The sequence below is a fragment of the Columba livia genome, chromosome 2 (genome assembly GCF_036013475.1).
Source record: "Columba livia isolate bColLiv1 breed racing homer chromosome 2, bColLiv1.pat.W.v2, whole genome shotgun sequence".
Taxonomy (NCBI): Eukaryota; Metazoa; Chordata; class Aves; order Columbiformes; family Columbidae; genus Columba; species Columba livia.
In genome coordinates, this window is record NC_088603.1 from 58,232,521 (window position 1) to 58,250,395 (window position 17,875).

General features: G+C 40.5%; 1 long non-coding RNA gene across 1 annotated transcript in view; it reads right to left on the bottom strand.

Annotated features, from left to right (window-relative positions):
- Nucleotides 1-210: 210 nt before the first annotated feature.
- Nucleotides 211-17,875, bottom strand: part of LOC110361765 (uncharacterized) — a 106,744-nt gene continuing 89,079 nt past the window's right edge. The window contains exon 3 of the long non-coding RNA XR_010470215.1: nt 211-5,772. This is a non-coding gene — a long non-coding RNA (uncharacterized LOC110361765). The remainder of the gene's footprint in view (nt 5,773-17,875) is intronic.

The following is a 17,875-nucleotide window of genomic DNA, read 5'->3' on the forward strand; positions in this document are numbered from 1 at the left end:
TAAAACCAGGAAGAATACCTGGGATTCAGAGAAGGCTTTCATGACACTTTTACCTTGTTAGTTAAACAGCTCCAAGAATTCACACTGGTATCACTACTCCGGGGCTGTGGCAGCCCTGTGATTTCTAGAAAAGGTAGTAAAGCCCAAAGATGTGGTGTATCACTTTTACCTAAACTTCCCAGGACTGAAGAGAACATCTTCTGCAATTAATTTTCTTTACTTTTTTTTTTTTTTTTTTTTTTTTTTTGAATGTGGGAAGCTGGAAGGGAGACTGATAAGTGATCTAGTTTCAAGGCTTGGCAGGGAAGCAGAAATAAAGACAGCAGTTTTGGTAATAATTCTGGTTCACTTAGCCATATAATGTTTCCATGATTCCTTACTACTACTTCTTTTCCCACACCATTGGGTTTTTCTGGTCTCGGATATCTACTTTTCTCTCAAAGTAAACACTTAATAAGTGCCTTTTATATTGTCCCATAAGCAAAGGAGAAAGGGCTACAGAACTAGTTGTTTCCTCATTAAATGGAGAAGGACAAAGATTCATGTCCAGGTTTCCACTGTGTTAACTGGAGAGGGCAGATTCGAGCTGCAGTGCTTTCTGTATTAACATGCCCCAAATGTATCTTTTTAGCCGTCTCCTGCTTAGCCTTTCTCATGCCCTCATCTCAGTTCAACACTTGGAAATTCCAGGCTGTTAGTAAGACTTGCCTTTGAAAAACATTTTCTGTTATATTCTGTTTCTTCATTCAATCTACATAATCCTAAGAAGATGAGAAATTTAACTTAGTCCTTCATTAGTTCTAAGCTCAGTGCATCATAGGTTTCTTGAGTTCAGATGGCTTAATTTATTGCTGCTTTGCTGAAGCCTCAAACAGTATTTTTTCCATCTTCCGCATCAAGGATTTCTCCTCTGTTTCTCATTTTAATTTTTCATGAGCCCAAAAGTTAACTTCCTTTAAAAAAATAAAATACAAACTTTGCAATAGCACCACCTTAATGTAAAAGTATTAAACATTTTCAAACAATTTCGATTTCACCCTTAACACTTTCATTCAAGAGTATCAGTAGTCATCTGCAGATGATAATCAATGTTGTGCTGTATTATTAATCAGCATGTACCAAATAACTGAGGCCTCAGCTTCCAGGTAAAATGAGACTCCATGAGATTATTATTAAGTGATTTTCTTGTATTATGTTAAGGTAAACAGCACTCTTTGCTAGGGATGGCAAAAGTGTTACAGGGTGAGTGTGTTGTTTCAAGACAGACTGCTAAGCAAGGCTAGTTATGAAAGATACGATGCACCAAAATGCGAGATGAATACTAACATAAACAAGCTGGGCCTTAGCTTACAGACACAACAGTTTCCAGTGGCTGTCAATGCCATTTCAGCATAAAACTGATCCTGCTGCTTTCCTTTAACTTCCATATTTTCAGCTGTTCTTTAACCTCTACAAAGGAGGTTCCCCAAGATGGTGCGTCTTTATAAAGTCTTCATCCAGAGCTTTTCAAGTTAAGAACTATTGTATCATCGAAATCAATACATTAAATATACTGAAATAACAAAAAATAACATAACTGTGTATTGAAAGATTAGTAAAAAGCAATATATGTTTTCCTTTCAGAATGAAAAATACGGCATTATAGTATCTTTACTTCAAAAGAAAGCTATTTCATGTATAAATTTATGCAATCAAGAAATGTTCAGACAATTGCATTGCTTCTTTGGCTGAACATCCCAAAGTACATTATAATTTAGGTCTTAAGGTTTAATTAGCAGAATACAGTTTGGGCAAATGAACAGCATGGAGGTGCCAAAACACAGAGTCCTAAAAATAGGAACCCATAAATCTTTCCGCCGTGGTGCACATATGCAGCTGTACAGTATCTGATGGATTGAAAATGCTGCCTGAGAACAACATTAAGATTCGTAGCAGCAGAGGAACTCTACTGAACAAATTTCACAGGGCAGCAGGAATTTATCATGTTTGTTCTGTCAGTGTAACTCACATCTCACTCGCTAAACCCCATAAAGGAGCGCGGGAAGCAGAAAGAGAAAGGCAAAAGAGAGGAAATGGAGTGATATCAAGCAAGGATTCTTTAAAGAGATTTATACATAAGCTACTTTGAAACTAGATTGCTTCTCGAGAAAGAAAGAAAATGTAAAATAAAAGAACCATTAACTGGTATATTGTTTTTATTTTGCACTATGTTTTGTGACATAGTATTTTTCTGAGGTGTTCTGTCAAAATACCAATTCCTGATCCTTTTCAAGGCATGCATACAGTATTTCCACTTGAAGAGAAGTAGATAAAAACCCATATGGTGCACTCCGGCAGCAATCAATTTGACAGTTCTTAGGACAGTAGGCAACACAAATGTCTCCTTTAGAAAAAGCATATGAGTCTATCCAGTCTTTCCTATTCTTGTTTGGCCTTTGCTTGAATCCTGCAGCTTAATAAACAGTTCCTCCTTCCTGAACAGGATAGATTTCTTCTGTGTGATTGGCAAGTAGAGGTTCTGAAAAATCATGAGATTGGCTTTAAGATCATGATATCAACTCAAGCTCAGAGAAGTACAAGAGTTAGGATTTTCTGCTATCACTCTCCTCTGAAGACGGAAAATAAGCATCTCTTGGCAACTTCATTTACCCAGACAACAATGTTGTTTCTATCATGAAGTCTACCAGCTGGGTTTCATCACTGCGAGCCAGGCTTGTTTTGGAAATGCAAAGGTGAGAGAGAACCATTAGTATTGAACTCAAAGGGGGTCTGAGGACATTGTGCAGCATATGCCATGGAGCAAATGACTTAATGATTATGAGTAGAAGATTTGGACTTGATATCAAACTCCAGCATCAGTAAAATATTGTGGATTGGTTCTTTGGAGCACAAACACTGTCCTAAGAAGTAACAAAATTCCATATGTATAGATAGGAGTCCCAGATGGGGTTGTTTGTTGAAATAGCAGTCCTGTGAACTTTGCAGTCAGTGTTAACCGGACTGTTAGCAGCACAGAATTCGTTGTACAGAGATGACAGATGGTGACTCTAGTTCCTGTAAGACAGCAGAAGCAGAGCTGATATTCCAGTACAAAAACAACTAGCTCAAAATCAACATGGAGCTTGACAAATCAGTTCTTCACAAATGAGCTAATCAGATAGAGAAGGAGGAGCAGCCTTGCAAAGTGACTAAAGGCATGGTCTATCAATGTCAGTGCAGAAATGCCTGGGTACCAAAGTCTGTATTATATGCAGAAACAGAAGCAGGGACAGCTGCTCCTAAGCTGCTACAGAGTTATTAAGCCCTCTTGAGAGGTGCTAAAGACCAAATAATTTTTTCTGCATGGTTCCATCATATACAGCGTGGACAAATCAGCCGTAGCAGCTCTGCACCATGCTTCATTGTTCACTGTACCAATGCCCTAGAAAGCTGGTCTGAAGTAAAGTGGATGGTGCCTAGCCATGGCTGTGCAGTGGGTAAACTCCAGGGGCCCATCTTGTGTTCTTAATATTCTTGTACATATTATAAATAGATAGGCCTGATTTTTGTGTGTCTTTTTGATATGTATTTCCTATTTTCCTAAATAAAAAGATAGTAGTGAGCCCATATTCTCAAGGACTTCTGTGAGCTATACTAGGGAAATGTCATCTCCAAAAGTAACCAAGGAAAGTATATTTAAAATTCAAGGAGCTGCAGGCAAGAACAATGTACCAGAGAGGTGTTCAAACCTTAGTTTTATCAAGAGAAAGTCCTTTCACATAATCTGATTCAAGTCTTTGTGGCTGTTATTGGCGTCTGACAGAAGATTCCTGAGCTAAATAAATGAGTTCTCAGAACAATTTTCAGAGAGATTAGGAGGTTCCCAGCATTTTTCTTAAGAAAATATTGATTTTTAGCTAATGTCTTAGAACTGGGAGAGAGAGAGCTGGGTCCATCAAATATAAAATAGTGCCTCACATTGTCAAAAAATGCAGGTTGAAGGCAATATTCCAAAACTTCCCTTGTTTAACCCACATATTTAAAAGTAAAATGAAATATTTGATTTCTGTTGAATGATCTCTTTCGAAATTTTTGTTTAATATTCCTAAGCATATCTATACTGTGATGATATGCAGAACAGAGATACAAGCTTTTATTTTTCTATGTAAAATGAGCAAATTTCACTACATAGAGTACAGGTATTTCCTGCTTTTTAAGGAAAGAAGAAAGATTGCTATCCAATAGCATAAAAATATATATTTGCAGCTTGCTGGATCTACTGCTATGTTCTTCCTAAAGGACATTCCTAAATGGGGAAAACAACAGCTATAAAAGAATTACTCCCCCCATCAGGTGTTAAGTCATGCAAGCTTGTAGCCATAGAGTTCATTTTTCATTCATTCATGTGGGCTCGAGTTTGGGCTCCAGTTTCTTTGCTCTTACTGTGTCTCATCAACCTCAGAGGTGCTCAGAAACACTCTAACAGTAATCCACATGAAACACAAAGCAGTGCCAGGTTGGAAAATTTTCTGCCAATGTTTTCAACTGGTTGCTCTTTTCTGTTCTTCTCTGAACAATCCCTTCTCCTCTTCATGCTTCCTAGTCTGTTTCCTTTGTCTCTGAACACAAATGAAAAGAGCAAAGGAAAACCAAATTAAATTTGCAAGTGCATTCCCTCTCATTCTGCTGCAATGCACTGCCTGACCAGCAGCTGCTGCCTGGTACTGTGGCAGTGCTCTGGGATTTTAAGGTTTCAAAGAAAAGTAGGTTGGCACCCCTACTGTCACTAATATCTCATAAAAAAAAAAAAAAAAAAAGGATATGAGAGCAATCAGAGAGAAGAAATGAGATCAGGTTGAAGGGGAGATGTGGAATTAGGAAAAAGGTGTCAGGGAACTGTTTGCTTGTTCTCTGATGGCCAGCCAGGTGTTTTCCTAACCTGCAAGAATGAAGAAGCCCTGATAACATATTCTGTTATATGACTAATTACATATTATGTGGCTCCAATTCCTCTGCAATAATTCAAGACAGACAGTATACTATGTCATGATGAATACTGTAAGGGACATAATCTTCCCCATTCTGCCAATTTTGTCTACATTATGTTTAGGGAAAGATGTTCACTATAGAGAGAATAGGAAGCACATTAGTTCTTCTCCTAAATTCCTTTTTGTGAACCTCACATCCAAGTCGTTTGTACTCATGATAGTATGGGGCTATCTGCAGAATTGTCAATTTATATGACAAAACGCAGAACTGTAGGATAAATCCTGTAGCAGCCATCTAGTCAAAGGTCAGGACTGAACTTTCAAAACCTGAAGGGAGAAGAAAAAGAGCTGTTGGGTTGATAACCCATAAGACATACAGTGAGCAAGAATAAGAGTCATTGTAGGATTTATACAGTTCATTAATCAGGACAGCATAGATACTAACAGGCTGAGGAAACTCAAGGAGGAAATTGTCAGCTTATTGTCACAGCTTTATCAAAAGGTACTGCCTGACTCTTCCCAATTCAGCTGATGATTAATACATGCTAGTTCTAAAAAAAAAAGAAGGTTTTCCGAAGTGAAATGACATAACACAAAGTCCGAAACAAAATCATAAGGAGAAAACAAACAAACAAACATACAAAAAACCCCACAACGTACCATTCAGCATCAGTCTGCAGCTGTGGCTCCTGTGACATTTCTCTTGGACAGCTGTTATGTGGCTTCAATAATTTCTGTCCCATGGTTCTGCTGTTTGCAGGACTGTGTGAGAAGCAACAGCAGTGAAGTGCTCTGGCTAAAATAACTGTAAAAAAAAGGGAGGAGGTTTCTTTCTCTAGATCATTTGCCATCATGGTCCCTTGTGATGCCCAGCAAACAGCTGGACCAGCACAAAAACGGGCACAGTACAGGATCAGGGAATCCACTCTTGTCAAAAGAAATGCCCAAGCCAGCAGTGTTGCCCTGGCAAAAGTCAATGAAAGCACAGCCTCAGGTCATAAGCACTAACGTGGCAGAGATACAGCCCAGCAGAGGAAGAGTGAGTGAGCCTGCCAGGCTGGCTGGCTGCACCCGTTTGTTGTACAGAGAGATAACTGTCAGAGCAAAGACATGAGAGGTGCTGGGATCCAGCAAGTGGAACATTGGGATGGAGGACAGGGAAGGGAAGGGAAGGGAAGGGAAGAGAAGGGAAGGGAAGGGAAGGGAAGGGAAGGGAAGGGAAGGGAAGGGAAGGGAAGGGAAGGGAAGGGAAGGGAAGGGAAGGGAAGGGAAGGGAAGGGAAGGGAAGGGAAGGGAAGGGAAGGGAAGGGAAGGGAAGGGAAGGGAAGGGAAGGGAAGGGAAGGGAAGGGAAGGGAAGGGAAGGGAAGGGAAGGGAAGGGAAGAAGCTATGCTGGTGAAGCCATGGAGTGGGAAGCAGAACTATTCAAAAGGAATAAATTGTAGGATGAGGTCAACTGTCTAGTTTGACTGCACCCTGAGGGGGTGGCACACGGGTATGCTTCCCCCATTTCCCCTACTAAGCTGCTATAAGAAGGTTTGAAGGTCCCAGAGCTCTGTTTCACCCTCCCTACAGATTGGCTTTTGTGGTACTTGAAGACATAGGCTCCACATCAGGGCACCAGTACAATGATGCAAGTGGAGTAAAAGCTGTGATTTGCATGGTTACTCATAACCCAGCAATCTAATGGTCCCTCCTGAAGTTGTCTTTCACCTGAAGAAACAGAGAAGTGCAGTTCAGAAAAGGGGAGGTGGAGAAGGAAATAAACTGGTGGTTTCAAGTTCTGGCCTCCCTGAGACATGAAAGGCCACCACCAAGTAACCAAGACCAAAAGAGTCCATTACTATCCCCCCACCTGACCAAAGACAGTAGGTCAAGGGAAAGGAGTGAATGGAAACAAGTCCACATGCAAGGTAACAGGCAAAACATCCCCTTGCCCACCATACCCTCCCAGATGCCTCTATACAACACATATGAGGCTCTGGAAGTGGAAGGCCAGTCAATGGCTGATGAAAACCAAGGACCATCTACACCACAGGTGCTAACAGGATCTGAAAGGCCTACCACCTCCAGAAGAAAGAAAATAAGGGTTATAGTTGTAGGTGACTCCCTTGTGGGGAGTGCAGAGGGTCCAGTATGCCAGAAGGACCCTTCTCTTAGGAAGGTCTGCTGCCTTCCTGGGGCCTGGGTTAAGGATTTCACCAGGAAACTTCCTAGACTGGTCCAGCCCATGGACTACTACCCATTACTGGTCTTTCATGTGGGTTGCAATGAAGTTGAGACCCATAGTCCAAGCGCATTTAAAAGAGACATCAGGGCCTTGGGGTGGTTAGTGAGGGAATCAGGAGCCCAAGTTATTTTCTCCTCTCTTCTTCCAGTTGTGGGCAGTGACATTAGAAGAAACAGAAGGGTACAGTTTATTAATACTTGGCTCTGTGGCTGATGTCACTGCCACAGTTTTGGCTCTTTTGATAATGGGATGGCCTACACAGCACTGGGTTTGCTGGTGTCAGATGGAGTTCACCTTTCACATAGGGAGGAGAGGGTCTTTGCACACAAGCTAGCAGGGCTCATTGACAAGGTTTTAAACTAGATATGAAGGGGGAGGGGGATGCAATCAGGCTCACCTGTGACATGCTGTGGGTTGCAACAGCAAGCATAGAGGGGCAAGGTGAAGCAGGCTCTAAACTGATGAGATTGGAGAGTAGGTGATACTCATGCAATCACATCCAATTGGGGAACATGCCAGACCAACCAGAGTAGCAACAAGTATTCCTTAGCTGCCTCCCAAGATGAGAACCAGGAGGCAAATCACCACATGGGTACACGTGTCTGCAGTAGACCTTTCTGCAGCCCTCATGAAAAACCCACATGCTTGAGTACTTCCCTGAAGTGTCTGTACACCAACATGCGTAGCATGGGGAGTAAACAGGAAGAATTAGAGATCTATGAACATGCACAGAGTCATAATCTCATTGCTATTACAGAGACGTGGTGGGACAGCTCACACGAGTGGAATGTTGTCATGGAAGGCTATGTACGTTTTAGGAAAGACTGGCCAGCAAGGTGTGGTGGAGGAGTTGCACTTCACATGGGAGAGCAACTCGAATGTCTTGAACTCTGCATATGAGGGGATGACAGACAAGTTGAGTCCTTATGGGTAAAAATTAAGGAACAAGATAACAAGGGGGACACTGTTGTTAGTGTTTACTACAGGCCACCTGGTCAGGAAGAGGAAATTGATGAGGCTTTCTACAGACAGCTGGAAGAGACTTCATTCACTCTGACATCTGCTGGGTGGGCAACACAGCTAAGCATTCACAGTCCAGGAGGCTCCTACAGATCATTGGTGACAACTTCTTGACACAGATTGTGGAAGAGTCAACAAGGAGAGGCATGCTGCTGGACCTTGTCCTAACAAACCAAGAACTGGTTGAAGATCATGGAGTTCAGGATCCCTGCAGGAAGCAGGACAATAAATAGGACTAAAACCATGGACTTCAGCAGGGTGAACTTTGGCCTCTTCAAGGTCCTGCTTGGAAGAATCCCATGAGGTAGGGCTCTAGAAGGTAGGGGGTTCCAAGGCAGCTGGCTAATATTCAAACATCACTTCCTCCAAATTCAAGACCAATGCATTGCTATAAGAAAGAAATCACATAAAGGGAGTAAGTGGCCAGCATGGATGGGCAAGGAACTCCAGTCAAAATTCAGGTGGAAGAATTATGTTTACGTAATGTGGAAAAAGGGACAGACCACCTGGGAGAAATACAAGATGGCTGTTAGAGTATGCAGGGATGGCCATGAAGGCCAAGAGTGTCCTGGGGTGCATTAAGAAAAATGTGAGCAGCAGGTCAAGGGAGGTTATTCTCCCCTTCAACTCTGCCCTGGTGAGGCTGCATCTGGAGTACTGTGCCTGGTTCTAGGCTCCCCTGTTTAAGAAGGACAAGGAATTACTGGAAAGAGTCCAGTGGTGGGCTACAAAGATGATTAGGAGTCTGGAGCACCTTCCTTATGAGGAGATACTGTCTGGTCAGCCTGAAGAAGAGAAGGCTGAGAGAGGATTCTATCAATGCTTACAAATATCTGAAGGGTAGATGGCAAGAGGATGGGACCAGACTCTTTTCAGTGGTGCCCAATGATATGATGAGGGGCAATGGGCACAGACTGAAGCACAGGAGGTTCCATCTAAACATGAGGAGAAACTTCTTTACTTTGAGGATGCCAGAGCACTGAAACAGGCTGCCCAGAGAGGTTGTGGAGTCTCTTCTGGAGACATTCAAAACCCACCTGGATGCATTTCTGTGCGATCTGCTCTAGGTGAACCTGCTTTAGCAGGTGGGTTGGACTAGATGATCTCCAGAGGTCCCTTCTAGCCCCAAACATTCTGTGCTTCTTTGAGAAGTCAGTTCCAAGGGAGACACAGGTGACAGCACAGAGACTTTCTATACTGGATTCGTGATAGAAGTAAGGACATAATGGAACTACATCTTAAATCCATTTATCACTCTGTCAGTCAATGGGTCAAGTTGAATTAACCTCTGTGTGTGGAGCACAGCTGATGAGGGCTCCAAAATTCCTCGTACTGACCCTCTGGTAAACTTAAACTGACAGACTTTTTGTTTTATTTTAGGGGTGGTTTTTTTGTAGATTTTTTTGTATACATGCTATCTCATAATCCATAGTTTGCTGGAAAAAAAAAAAAAAAGAAAAAAAACCAGAATAAACACTACATACTTCAGGGAGTAAAATAGTTTTAGCAGAATTGTTGAGCAAATCTGGAAATTCCAACAACTCAGCTTGTGCCTATGAATCCACAGCAATAAACTTGTCCAACTCCATGCATTCTCAGCAAGCTTCAAGAATTGTTCTTTAAATATGTGTATATATAAAAACGAGATCAGTGAACCAGTTGCCCATTCATTTTAGGCTGGAAGAGGCTTATTTCCTCACAAAAAAATTGTTTAACATAATGCTAGTCTTTCCAGGACTAACACATGAAGTACCATCTTACTGATGTTGCTGGGCATCATGACAAAAACTGAAGTTAGTCACTTGTATAAGTCCCTGCAGTCACGACTCATATGTTGGGATCCCATATCTCTATCAGCAGCAGACATGAAAATTGGAAGCTTCACTGCCTAAGGTTGGAATTGATTTCTAGATAGTAAAACATCTATGCCAGCTTAAAACTGCTTCCCGTAAAGCTTCTCTACAGTGCTGCTTCATTCTTTAAGGATGAAATAGGGTGTGAGTAAAAGGGTTCCTGGCTTTACATACTGCATTTGTCAGATTCACTTTTTGGATACATTTAATGCAGTCTTTCTTCTTGTGACAGTGGTTTTCCAAATTTTCTCACATGCAACTGCATTTATGTACAGTTGTAGGAATGCAGCTTCAAGTGTAGAAATCACTATGAGGTATATTCTGCAAAACAACAGAGAGGACTACTTTCTGGGCCACATAAAACATGGCTGACTCCACCTGAAAGATCAAAAATTACATACATATAGTTCTTTTTAGTTGGACCTGAGTTTAAAAAAATATATATTTAAAATGTGTACTACATTGACAGTCTTTTTATATTCTTTAGAATTATATTGGAACTATTCATGTCATGTTCTCTCTGATATTTCTTAATCTCCTGAATACAGTTTTAATGTTTCAGACTTCCTACATAAGAGTTGTGAAGCTGAAAAAGTAGATTAATCTCATTCACCTCCACCAAATAGGAAGAGATTTAGCACAAAGCAGCAGATACTTTTTCAGGGCAGCTGATGGACATAGGTTATGACACATTTGTAGCCATTTGGATATGCCTTTACAGGAGCTGTCATTAGATTATCTCATCTTCCTCTACAGACTGAGCTTTGCAGGTGGACCTCAGCTCCCTTAATGAACAGGACAAAATAAGAATGTTTACATTGCTGCAAGGGAGATCCATGTTAGACATCAAAAAGGAAGTTCCTAATGGATCAGATTCTGTGGAGAATTTTTGGAGTCACTGCTACTGGAGATCTTCAGGAAGAGACTAGAGGGACATGCTGGGAGTGACACAGGCACAGACGATCTTGCCATGCACACTCACAGGTGATCTGCGCTCCCCAGGGCTTGATTCTGTATCCGAGTACCACGGGCATCACAGGGACTTGCTCCCCTCCCACCTGCTTGTCTTCAGCCAGAGAGGTGATGGCAAGTGGAGATGGGAGACACAGTCCTGTGCCAGAGCCTCTCTAGGACTCGACAAGGGGCATGTGTAAAACTGCTGTGGTAATTTGCACAAGTCATGCACATCTTTTTCCACAGCATTTGTCTTTTAAGGGGGGGGACTGTTTTTTTGATCCAGTAACTAGCTGTCATCTAGTTCTACTAAAAATGATTCCTTTGGCCTTGCAATCTGACATTGCAATCTCTAAGTGTAGGGGCATTGTTGGTCTTTGTTTCAGGGCTTGAGATAAAGCCCACTGAATGAAAAAAGAAAAGGCTACATTCTCAAGTACTGACAAAACAATAAACTCGCACTAAAATCAAGGGTATTTTAAGAGTACCTACAGCCTCACAGAATCAGAAACCATGCCAGATGAGATAGATCTGCTGTAGGATAAGAGACAAAGTTTTGTTCAAACAAGTTGCAATAGGATTTTTGATTAGGATGAAAATGCAGCCACTTCCCTGGAGTAATTGGGCTATTTATTTTTAAAAATTACAATAATAATAGCATCCAAAAGAGACATCCATTTAGCTCTGCAGACAAAAAACAACAACAACAACAACAACAACAACAACAGCAACAAAACCCACAAAACAAAAACCCAAACAAACAAAACCCAAACAAAACCAAACCAACCAAACAAACAAACAAAAACCCAAAACAAAAAACAAACAAGCAAACAAACAAACAAGAAGAGGGAAATGGAGCAATAAGTTGAACAGGTGTTAAAATGCCACTTTTTATCAATAAAACACCTTCAGACTGACTATTGGTGATTAGAAGTAGATCTAAGACACTACTATCCAGCCTCCTAATTTAAAGGGACAATGCATTACTGCAACTGCAACAAAGAGATAACAACTCCAAAAGTCATGAAGTTGGATGTCAGTAAATGACCCAAAATAGTTTACTATAAAATCTTGACAGAGGAGGGGAAAATGTGAAGAATAATGCCAGACATCAGATAAACAACTTGTTAATACAGCTGTACTACATGTCCATCTCCTGCACCTTCATTCAAGAAACTACTTAAAGTAAGCAAAGTGGCAAAGTCTCTCCCTCTGCTTTTTAGAGAATCCTTCTGAAGCCATGTTCTAACGTGTTTGCTTTCCCACAGTCAGACTGAAATAAATTTGAGTACTCTGAAGCTACACACATCCAGTGAGACACTAACTGACTACACTTCTTCATCACTTTGATACAATAGTACATTACACCGCTACTAGTTTAGATCTAGTGAAATAACTCCAGAAGTAGTCAGCTGGTGAACACAGCTGAAAGTGTTAAAACATGATGTCTTACAAAAAAATAGTCTGTCCTCAATCCAGCTAGCATTGCCCTACTATTTTAGTTCTCTTTGCAAATTCACTAAAATAAGTATTTTCCCACAGAAGGAAGTAAAGACTAAGTCTCAGCATCCAAAATGTTAAGGTCATCCTTGCCATTATTAATAAGATGTTTTATTTTTCTTTCTGTTTTTTCAAAATGTTCCTTAAGAAATATTGATGTGCCTCATGACTCTAAAATACCCTCTCTTTTTTCCACTTCTCTGCTATAGCTGATAATTTGTCTAGAAATAGTACAAGATAATTAATATTTAATTAAATAAATGGTGGCCCAAGCTTGGAAATATTTTTATCCATCACTAGATGCACAAAAATATTTATTAGTGTATGTTTTTAAAACTGCATTTGTGCAGCTTAAAAATTTTGGGGTTTATTGTTTTAAATGAAAAGGAAGCAACAGCAATTCAACATCAAGCTAATAAATTATCCGGAACAAATCAAGACATCTTTTGAGTACCTATCTGGGCACCAAAGGATGATTCAGGTCCAGACTCTATTTCCTTTCTTTACAATGGATACAGCCTGAATCCCTTTGATTTTTGCCTTTTATTTCAATACTGGCAGAGGTCAAGTACTGCTTAGAATATATCCATCAGCTGATACACTAAGATTGATGCATAAATACCAAGCAAGGGAATAAATGGTAGCAAAGCACACCAAGGTCCTGACAACACATCAGGAAGATGATATAGAAAGATGCTATTAAGCCAGTTTAGCACTGGAAGGTGATGCCAAGAGTCATTACAGAGTCTCCATCCTTGGAAGTTTGTAAGACTGACATGGAAAGAGCCCTGAGCAACCCAGCCTGATCTCAGAGCTGTCCTTGCTTTGGGCAGGAGGAGGCCACTGAACCAACCTGAACTATCCCGTGCTCTTCAATTTTGTGCTAACAATGTAGAAATTACAACAAAAAGAAAGGTTACAGAACCGAGATAAAGTGGTAGGAGGCTGAGGGGCTTGAAAGAAAGCATCGGGACAGCTATGTCCGACATACTGGTTACAACACTTTCTGGAAGCCAAACTGCTACAAATTGGATGCTGCACTTTTTTCCCAGAGCAACATGCACAAGTATAAATCGTCCACATCTTCCTACCAGGTGGCAGTATTCCAGAGAAAGCATTTTGGGATCAGGAGAGCTATGTTGATTTAGATTAGCTGATGTTATCTGAAGGGACTAGTGAAGGGAAGTAAGGGATAGCAGAACAAATTCAGTCATTAAAAGAGTAAATTAAAATCACGTGGGCAAGTAAAGGCAATCCAAGATTTGTCAAAGAGAGGAAACCAAAGCAAAAGGAACTTGGAAATTTGTGATTCAATTAATAAGGGGCCTTTTAATGGACAGTGGAGCTGTAATATTTCACAAATGGAAAGTAGATCCAAGACAACAAAGCAAAGGAGTGGCTGAAGGCAGGAAGAGGAAGACCCACAGAGTACCTCTAGGGCAGCAACCTCAAAGACAGGCAAGCAAAGGATGAAGCCTTAATTCATAGCCTAACAGCAAGCAGGTCCTGCTGAGTGTCCTGAAACCTTCAGGATACTGAGAACTTTTAGTTGTCCATGGTTATAGCTCACTACTTGCTATAATAAATGCTGGGAAGATATAAATTGGAAATGAAGGGTTTCCTCCTACATTTTCTCAGCATGTTCAATACATATTTTTAAGAGATATTAAAAATTATGAAGGAGGTTATGTTTATATTTCCAGCCTGTGTCATACAAAAACTCTGTCTCAAGAGAACGTATTCTTGCACCCTTGAAATTCTGCAAGAGTTAGTGCTTTCTCAGCAGCCTGTTTACCAGCTTGGAAAACTTTGAAAATTACAATTAAAGAGTTTCAAGGTTGGCTACCACTTGACCTTGCTGTTTTCTGTGAGTTCATCACCAGAGAATGTGTTGCTTGGAGGCTGTAAGGGCAGCAGAATCCAACCTCAGCACAAAGAGCTAATCTCTAGTTGTTTTATAATCCAGCACCAGAGGGGAAAAGCTGACAGAGAAAGAAATGTCTGAAGATTATAGTCCCAGTCAAAGCTTTTAAAACACATGCTGAAAATTAAGCATGACTGGGTTCTTTGCCTTAAGCAGAATTGTTCATCTGCTTGAACTTAAAAACATACATATTGTAGGAACTGGATTAGGTCAGTGTGATTTCCCACTTTTCTGCTGAGATCATTGATACAACTAAATGTTTAAATCATTCTCTGTCAAGAAAAGGATTAAAGAGATGTTATAGTGAAACAAGTTCAAATATATCTGGGTTATGGAGTAATCTCAGTGTTGTTTTTAAAGTATTCTGAGAGATGCTTCATGAGAAAACATTTTCTTCATGATCATCGGGATGCACAGCTGTTAGTGACCTGACTATTTTATACAACGAAAGAACCAAGTTGTTATCTTCAAGATGCTCACAAGCTGAGATATCTGTCTGAGCAGCTTGTGCTGAAATGTGTCAAAACTAAACCCAAACATCTTGAAACATCCAAAAGAAACAGCAAGATGAATCATTTCACTGAGTTGGGACCTACCATAGGAAGAAATACTCTGCAGTATTAAAGCATACCGAGGAATGTTTTATTGGTCCATTATTGGACATAATGGGACTGTTGGAAAGCACAGAGATGATACAGAGGTGAATGAATTTCAGTGATGGGTGAAATGGTCTCTCTGTATTTAATCTCTGCAGTCTTCTGGGATATTTCTTTGTGAATGCAGGAGATAAATATAATTAACTTTTGTTGCCTTTCCTTTTGGGAGGATGCAGTGATGGCAGCCTCTCTATGCCCTGTGAAGTCATCTTCAAACATGTTCTGATGCATTGTTTCCAATACATAGTGCAAGAGTTGCCTAGAAAATTCCTGTAATGGAACTTTAAAAATTGCTGTGCTAAAACACAAATGTATACATTTAAACATTGAAATAAAAGTTACTTTTGTCACTGCTTACAACCTGAGAAGTTTTCAATAAATATTATTGAAATATACATGGAAAGATATCTGATGGCAGCTGGTTGCAAGCATACCTTGGTTTTTTTTAATCTCCCAATCATGGATGTTTAGAAACTCTATGGATCACTGTAAGGGTCTGTAAACACTAAGCAAAACAGACATATTACTAGTAGTCTTAATTCATTATATTAGGGTCAATGCCTTCATTGGAAACTTAGAAATCAAGAAAGGTGGAAAACACAATGTAATAAAATATAACACAATGAGATTTCACAGAGCGTATTCTTCATTAATCCACCTCAAACACATTAGCATGAATGATTAGCCAATATTCAGGGTCTTGCTGACTTGTTTCTGGTAGAAAGAGGAACTTGTGAACAATCAAGTATTATCTGCATACAATCCTTCTTATTTTTAGGGAATGTATACAAATTTCTGTTTCCCTCAACACAATAAAAATAAATAAGACCCCATTTCTTTTTCCAGCACTCAAAGCTGGCTCAGTTTTCTGGCTTCCTCTCAGCACCATTGTATCAGTGCATCTCAGGTTTTCTCCTTGGTTACCTGGCTTTTCCTGCTGGTGGTTTCTTGCTTGTTTTTTTCTTCCCAACAGACAAAACTCAAAAGCACAGCTGCCGCAACGCAGCCCCAGCCCCAGAAACCCATGGATCCTATGGTTCAGCTTCTGTTCATTCTGCTCTAAAGCTCCAAATAATGTTCCTGTCATTTCACCTATTCTGCTCTGTACGAGGCTAAAATGCTTTTCATCATGGTTAGCACACCCATTATCCTCCCAGATATACATAGGTCTTTCTTTGTCTATCAGCAGGCTATGAGCCTGCTGGTAGCCATCAGCCTTCCTTAGCCTGACAGGTTCATATGGAAACTGCAATATTCAAAGAGCTGGTGACCGGGAACGTCTGGCAGTGAGATAAACACAAAACTACCCTGTGGCAAAAATCCCGCTGTAGTTTCAGGAGCACTGAAAACTTTCAAAAAATATTTATTCAGTGTTGTGTCACAACTTCAAGAGGAGCAATTGATGACCTAAAGTGAAGAGGATGACTTGGTTTTGATCTGTTCTGTTTCTTGGATGATGTGGAAATTTCTCAAAATGGAAAATTTGCAGTCTTCACCACCACCATGTCAGGCAAAATTAATAGCAGCAACTTTTGTAGAAAGGCTTTGGGGTTCAGGGTTGCTTTACATTTGAAGGCTTCACCCTTCTCAGCATTTGACTTTGTTGTTGTTGTTATTACAAATTGAGTAGAGAAAATCTTACTGAGTTTTCTTACTGAGACGTCTTCTTACATCACAGCTGGAAAAAGACAGAATGGCTAGTCTGGCTTCATGTGTGCCTCTCACTGGATTTGGGCCAGAAGCAAAGAAAAAACTGAAAGGGGGAAAGACACCTGAAACTAAGAGGCTTAGCAGAGTGGGGCTTGCTCACACACGTCTAGCAGAGCTGGTACTGCTGAGTTCCATATTTGACTGTTACCAATACAAATTGAGGATGACAGTAAGCAATCACACTTTCCCCCCATTTTTTTTAGGAAAGAATAACACACAGAGAAATTAGAAAGAATACAAAAATCATGGAGACATAAAACATAGTCAGAGGAGAAAGTGGAGCTGCATTTTTTTTCTGCACCTCCCTGCGCCATAACCTTCCTATTCATTTTTATTTGCAGCTGTGGAAGCCAGGAGACTGAAGTAGAACTTTTGATTTTCAGAAGCACAAGACTGAATGCCAGGCAGCAAAGTAATATTTCTTTTTTTGGGGGGAAATATATATATATATATATAAGTAATTTGCATTTATCAGTACTTTTCCTGGGGACATTTCTGAGAATAATCATCATCCAGAAACTGCAGACAACACAGCAGCTGTTGGGAGAAACCAAAAAAGCTGCCCTGAAAAACTGAAGAAAGTTTGTGTCTCAGATCCTTTATCTGTTTAATATCGCAAGACTGTCTTCTTGCTGTACTGTAGCCAAAGGATCAAGCAGAACTCTGCTTCAGATCTGGAAGTTCAGAACCTGTTAGACTAAGGTTGTGCCTTTGCCCAGGCAGATGCAACTCCAGCTGCCAAGTAGAAGTCTGCTTTCTGATTATTGCACCCCCTTGCTGAACAGCCATATGTTTTCACCGATAATCCACCTAGACTCAGGACAGAAGTATTTTATACTTCTGAGCAAACCTTGTCCAGAAGTACAGACTCAAGCCATTTCTGGGAGGGTAGTCAGCATATTCCCATTTTGGCACAACACTGACGTCCTTCTCAGTCACACCAATTCCAGATGGGCGGGCCAGCACAGAGAAAATCCAGCTGGCCAGAAAATTCCTGTTGTTTTCTGGGTAATACAAATAATAATAAGAGAAGACAAGCCACTAATAGATAGCACTGTTGAT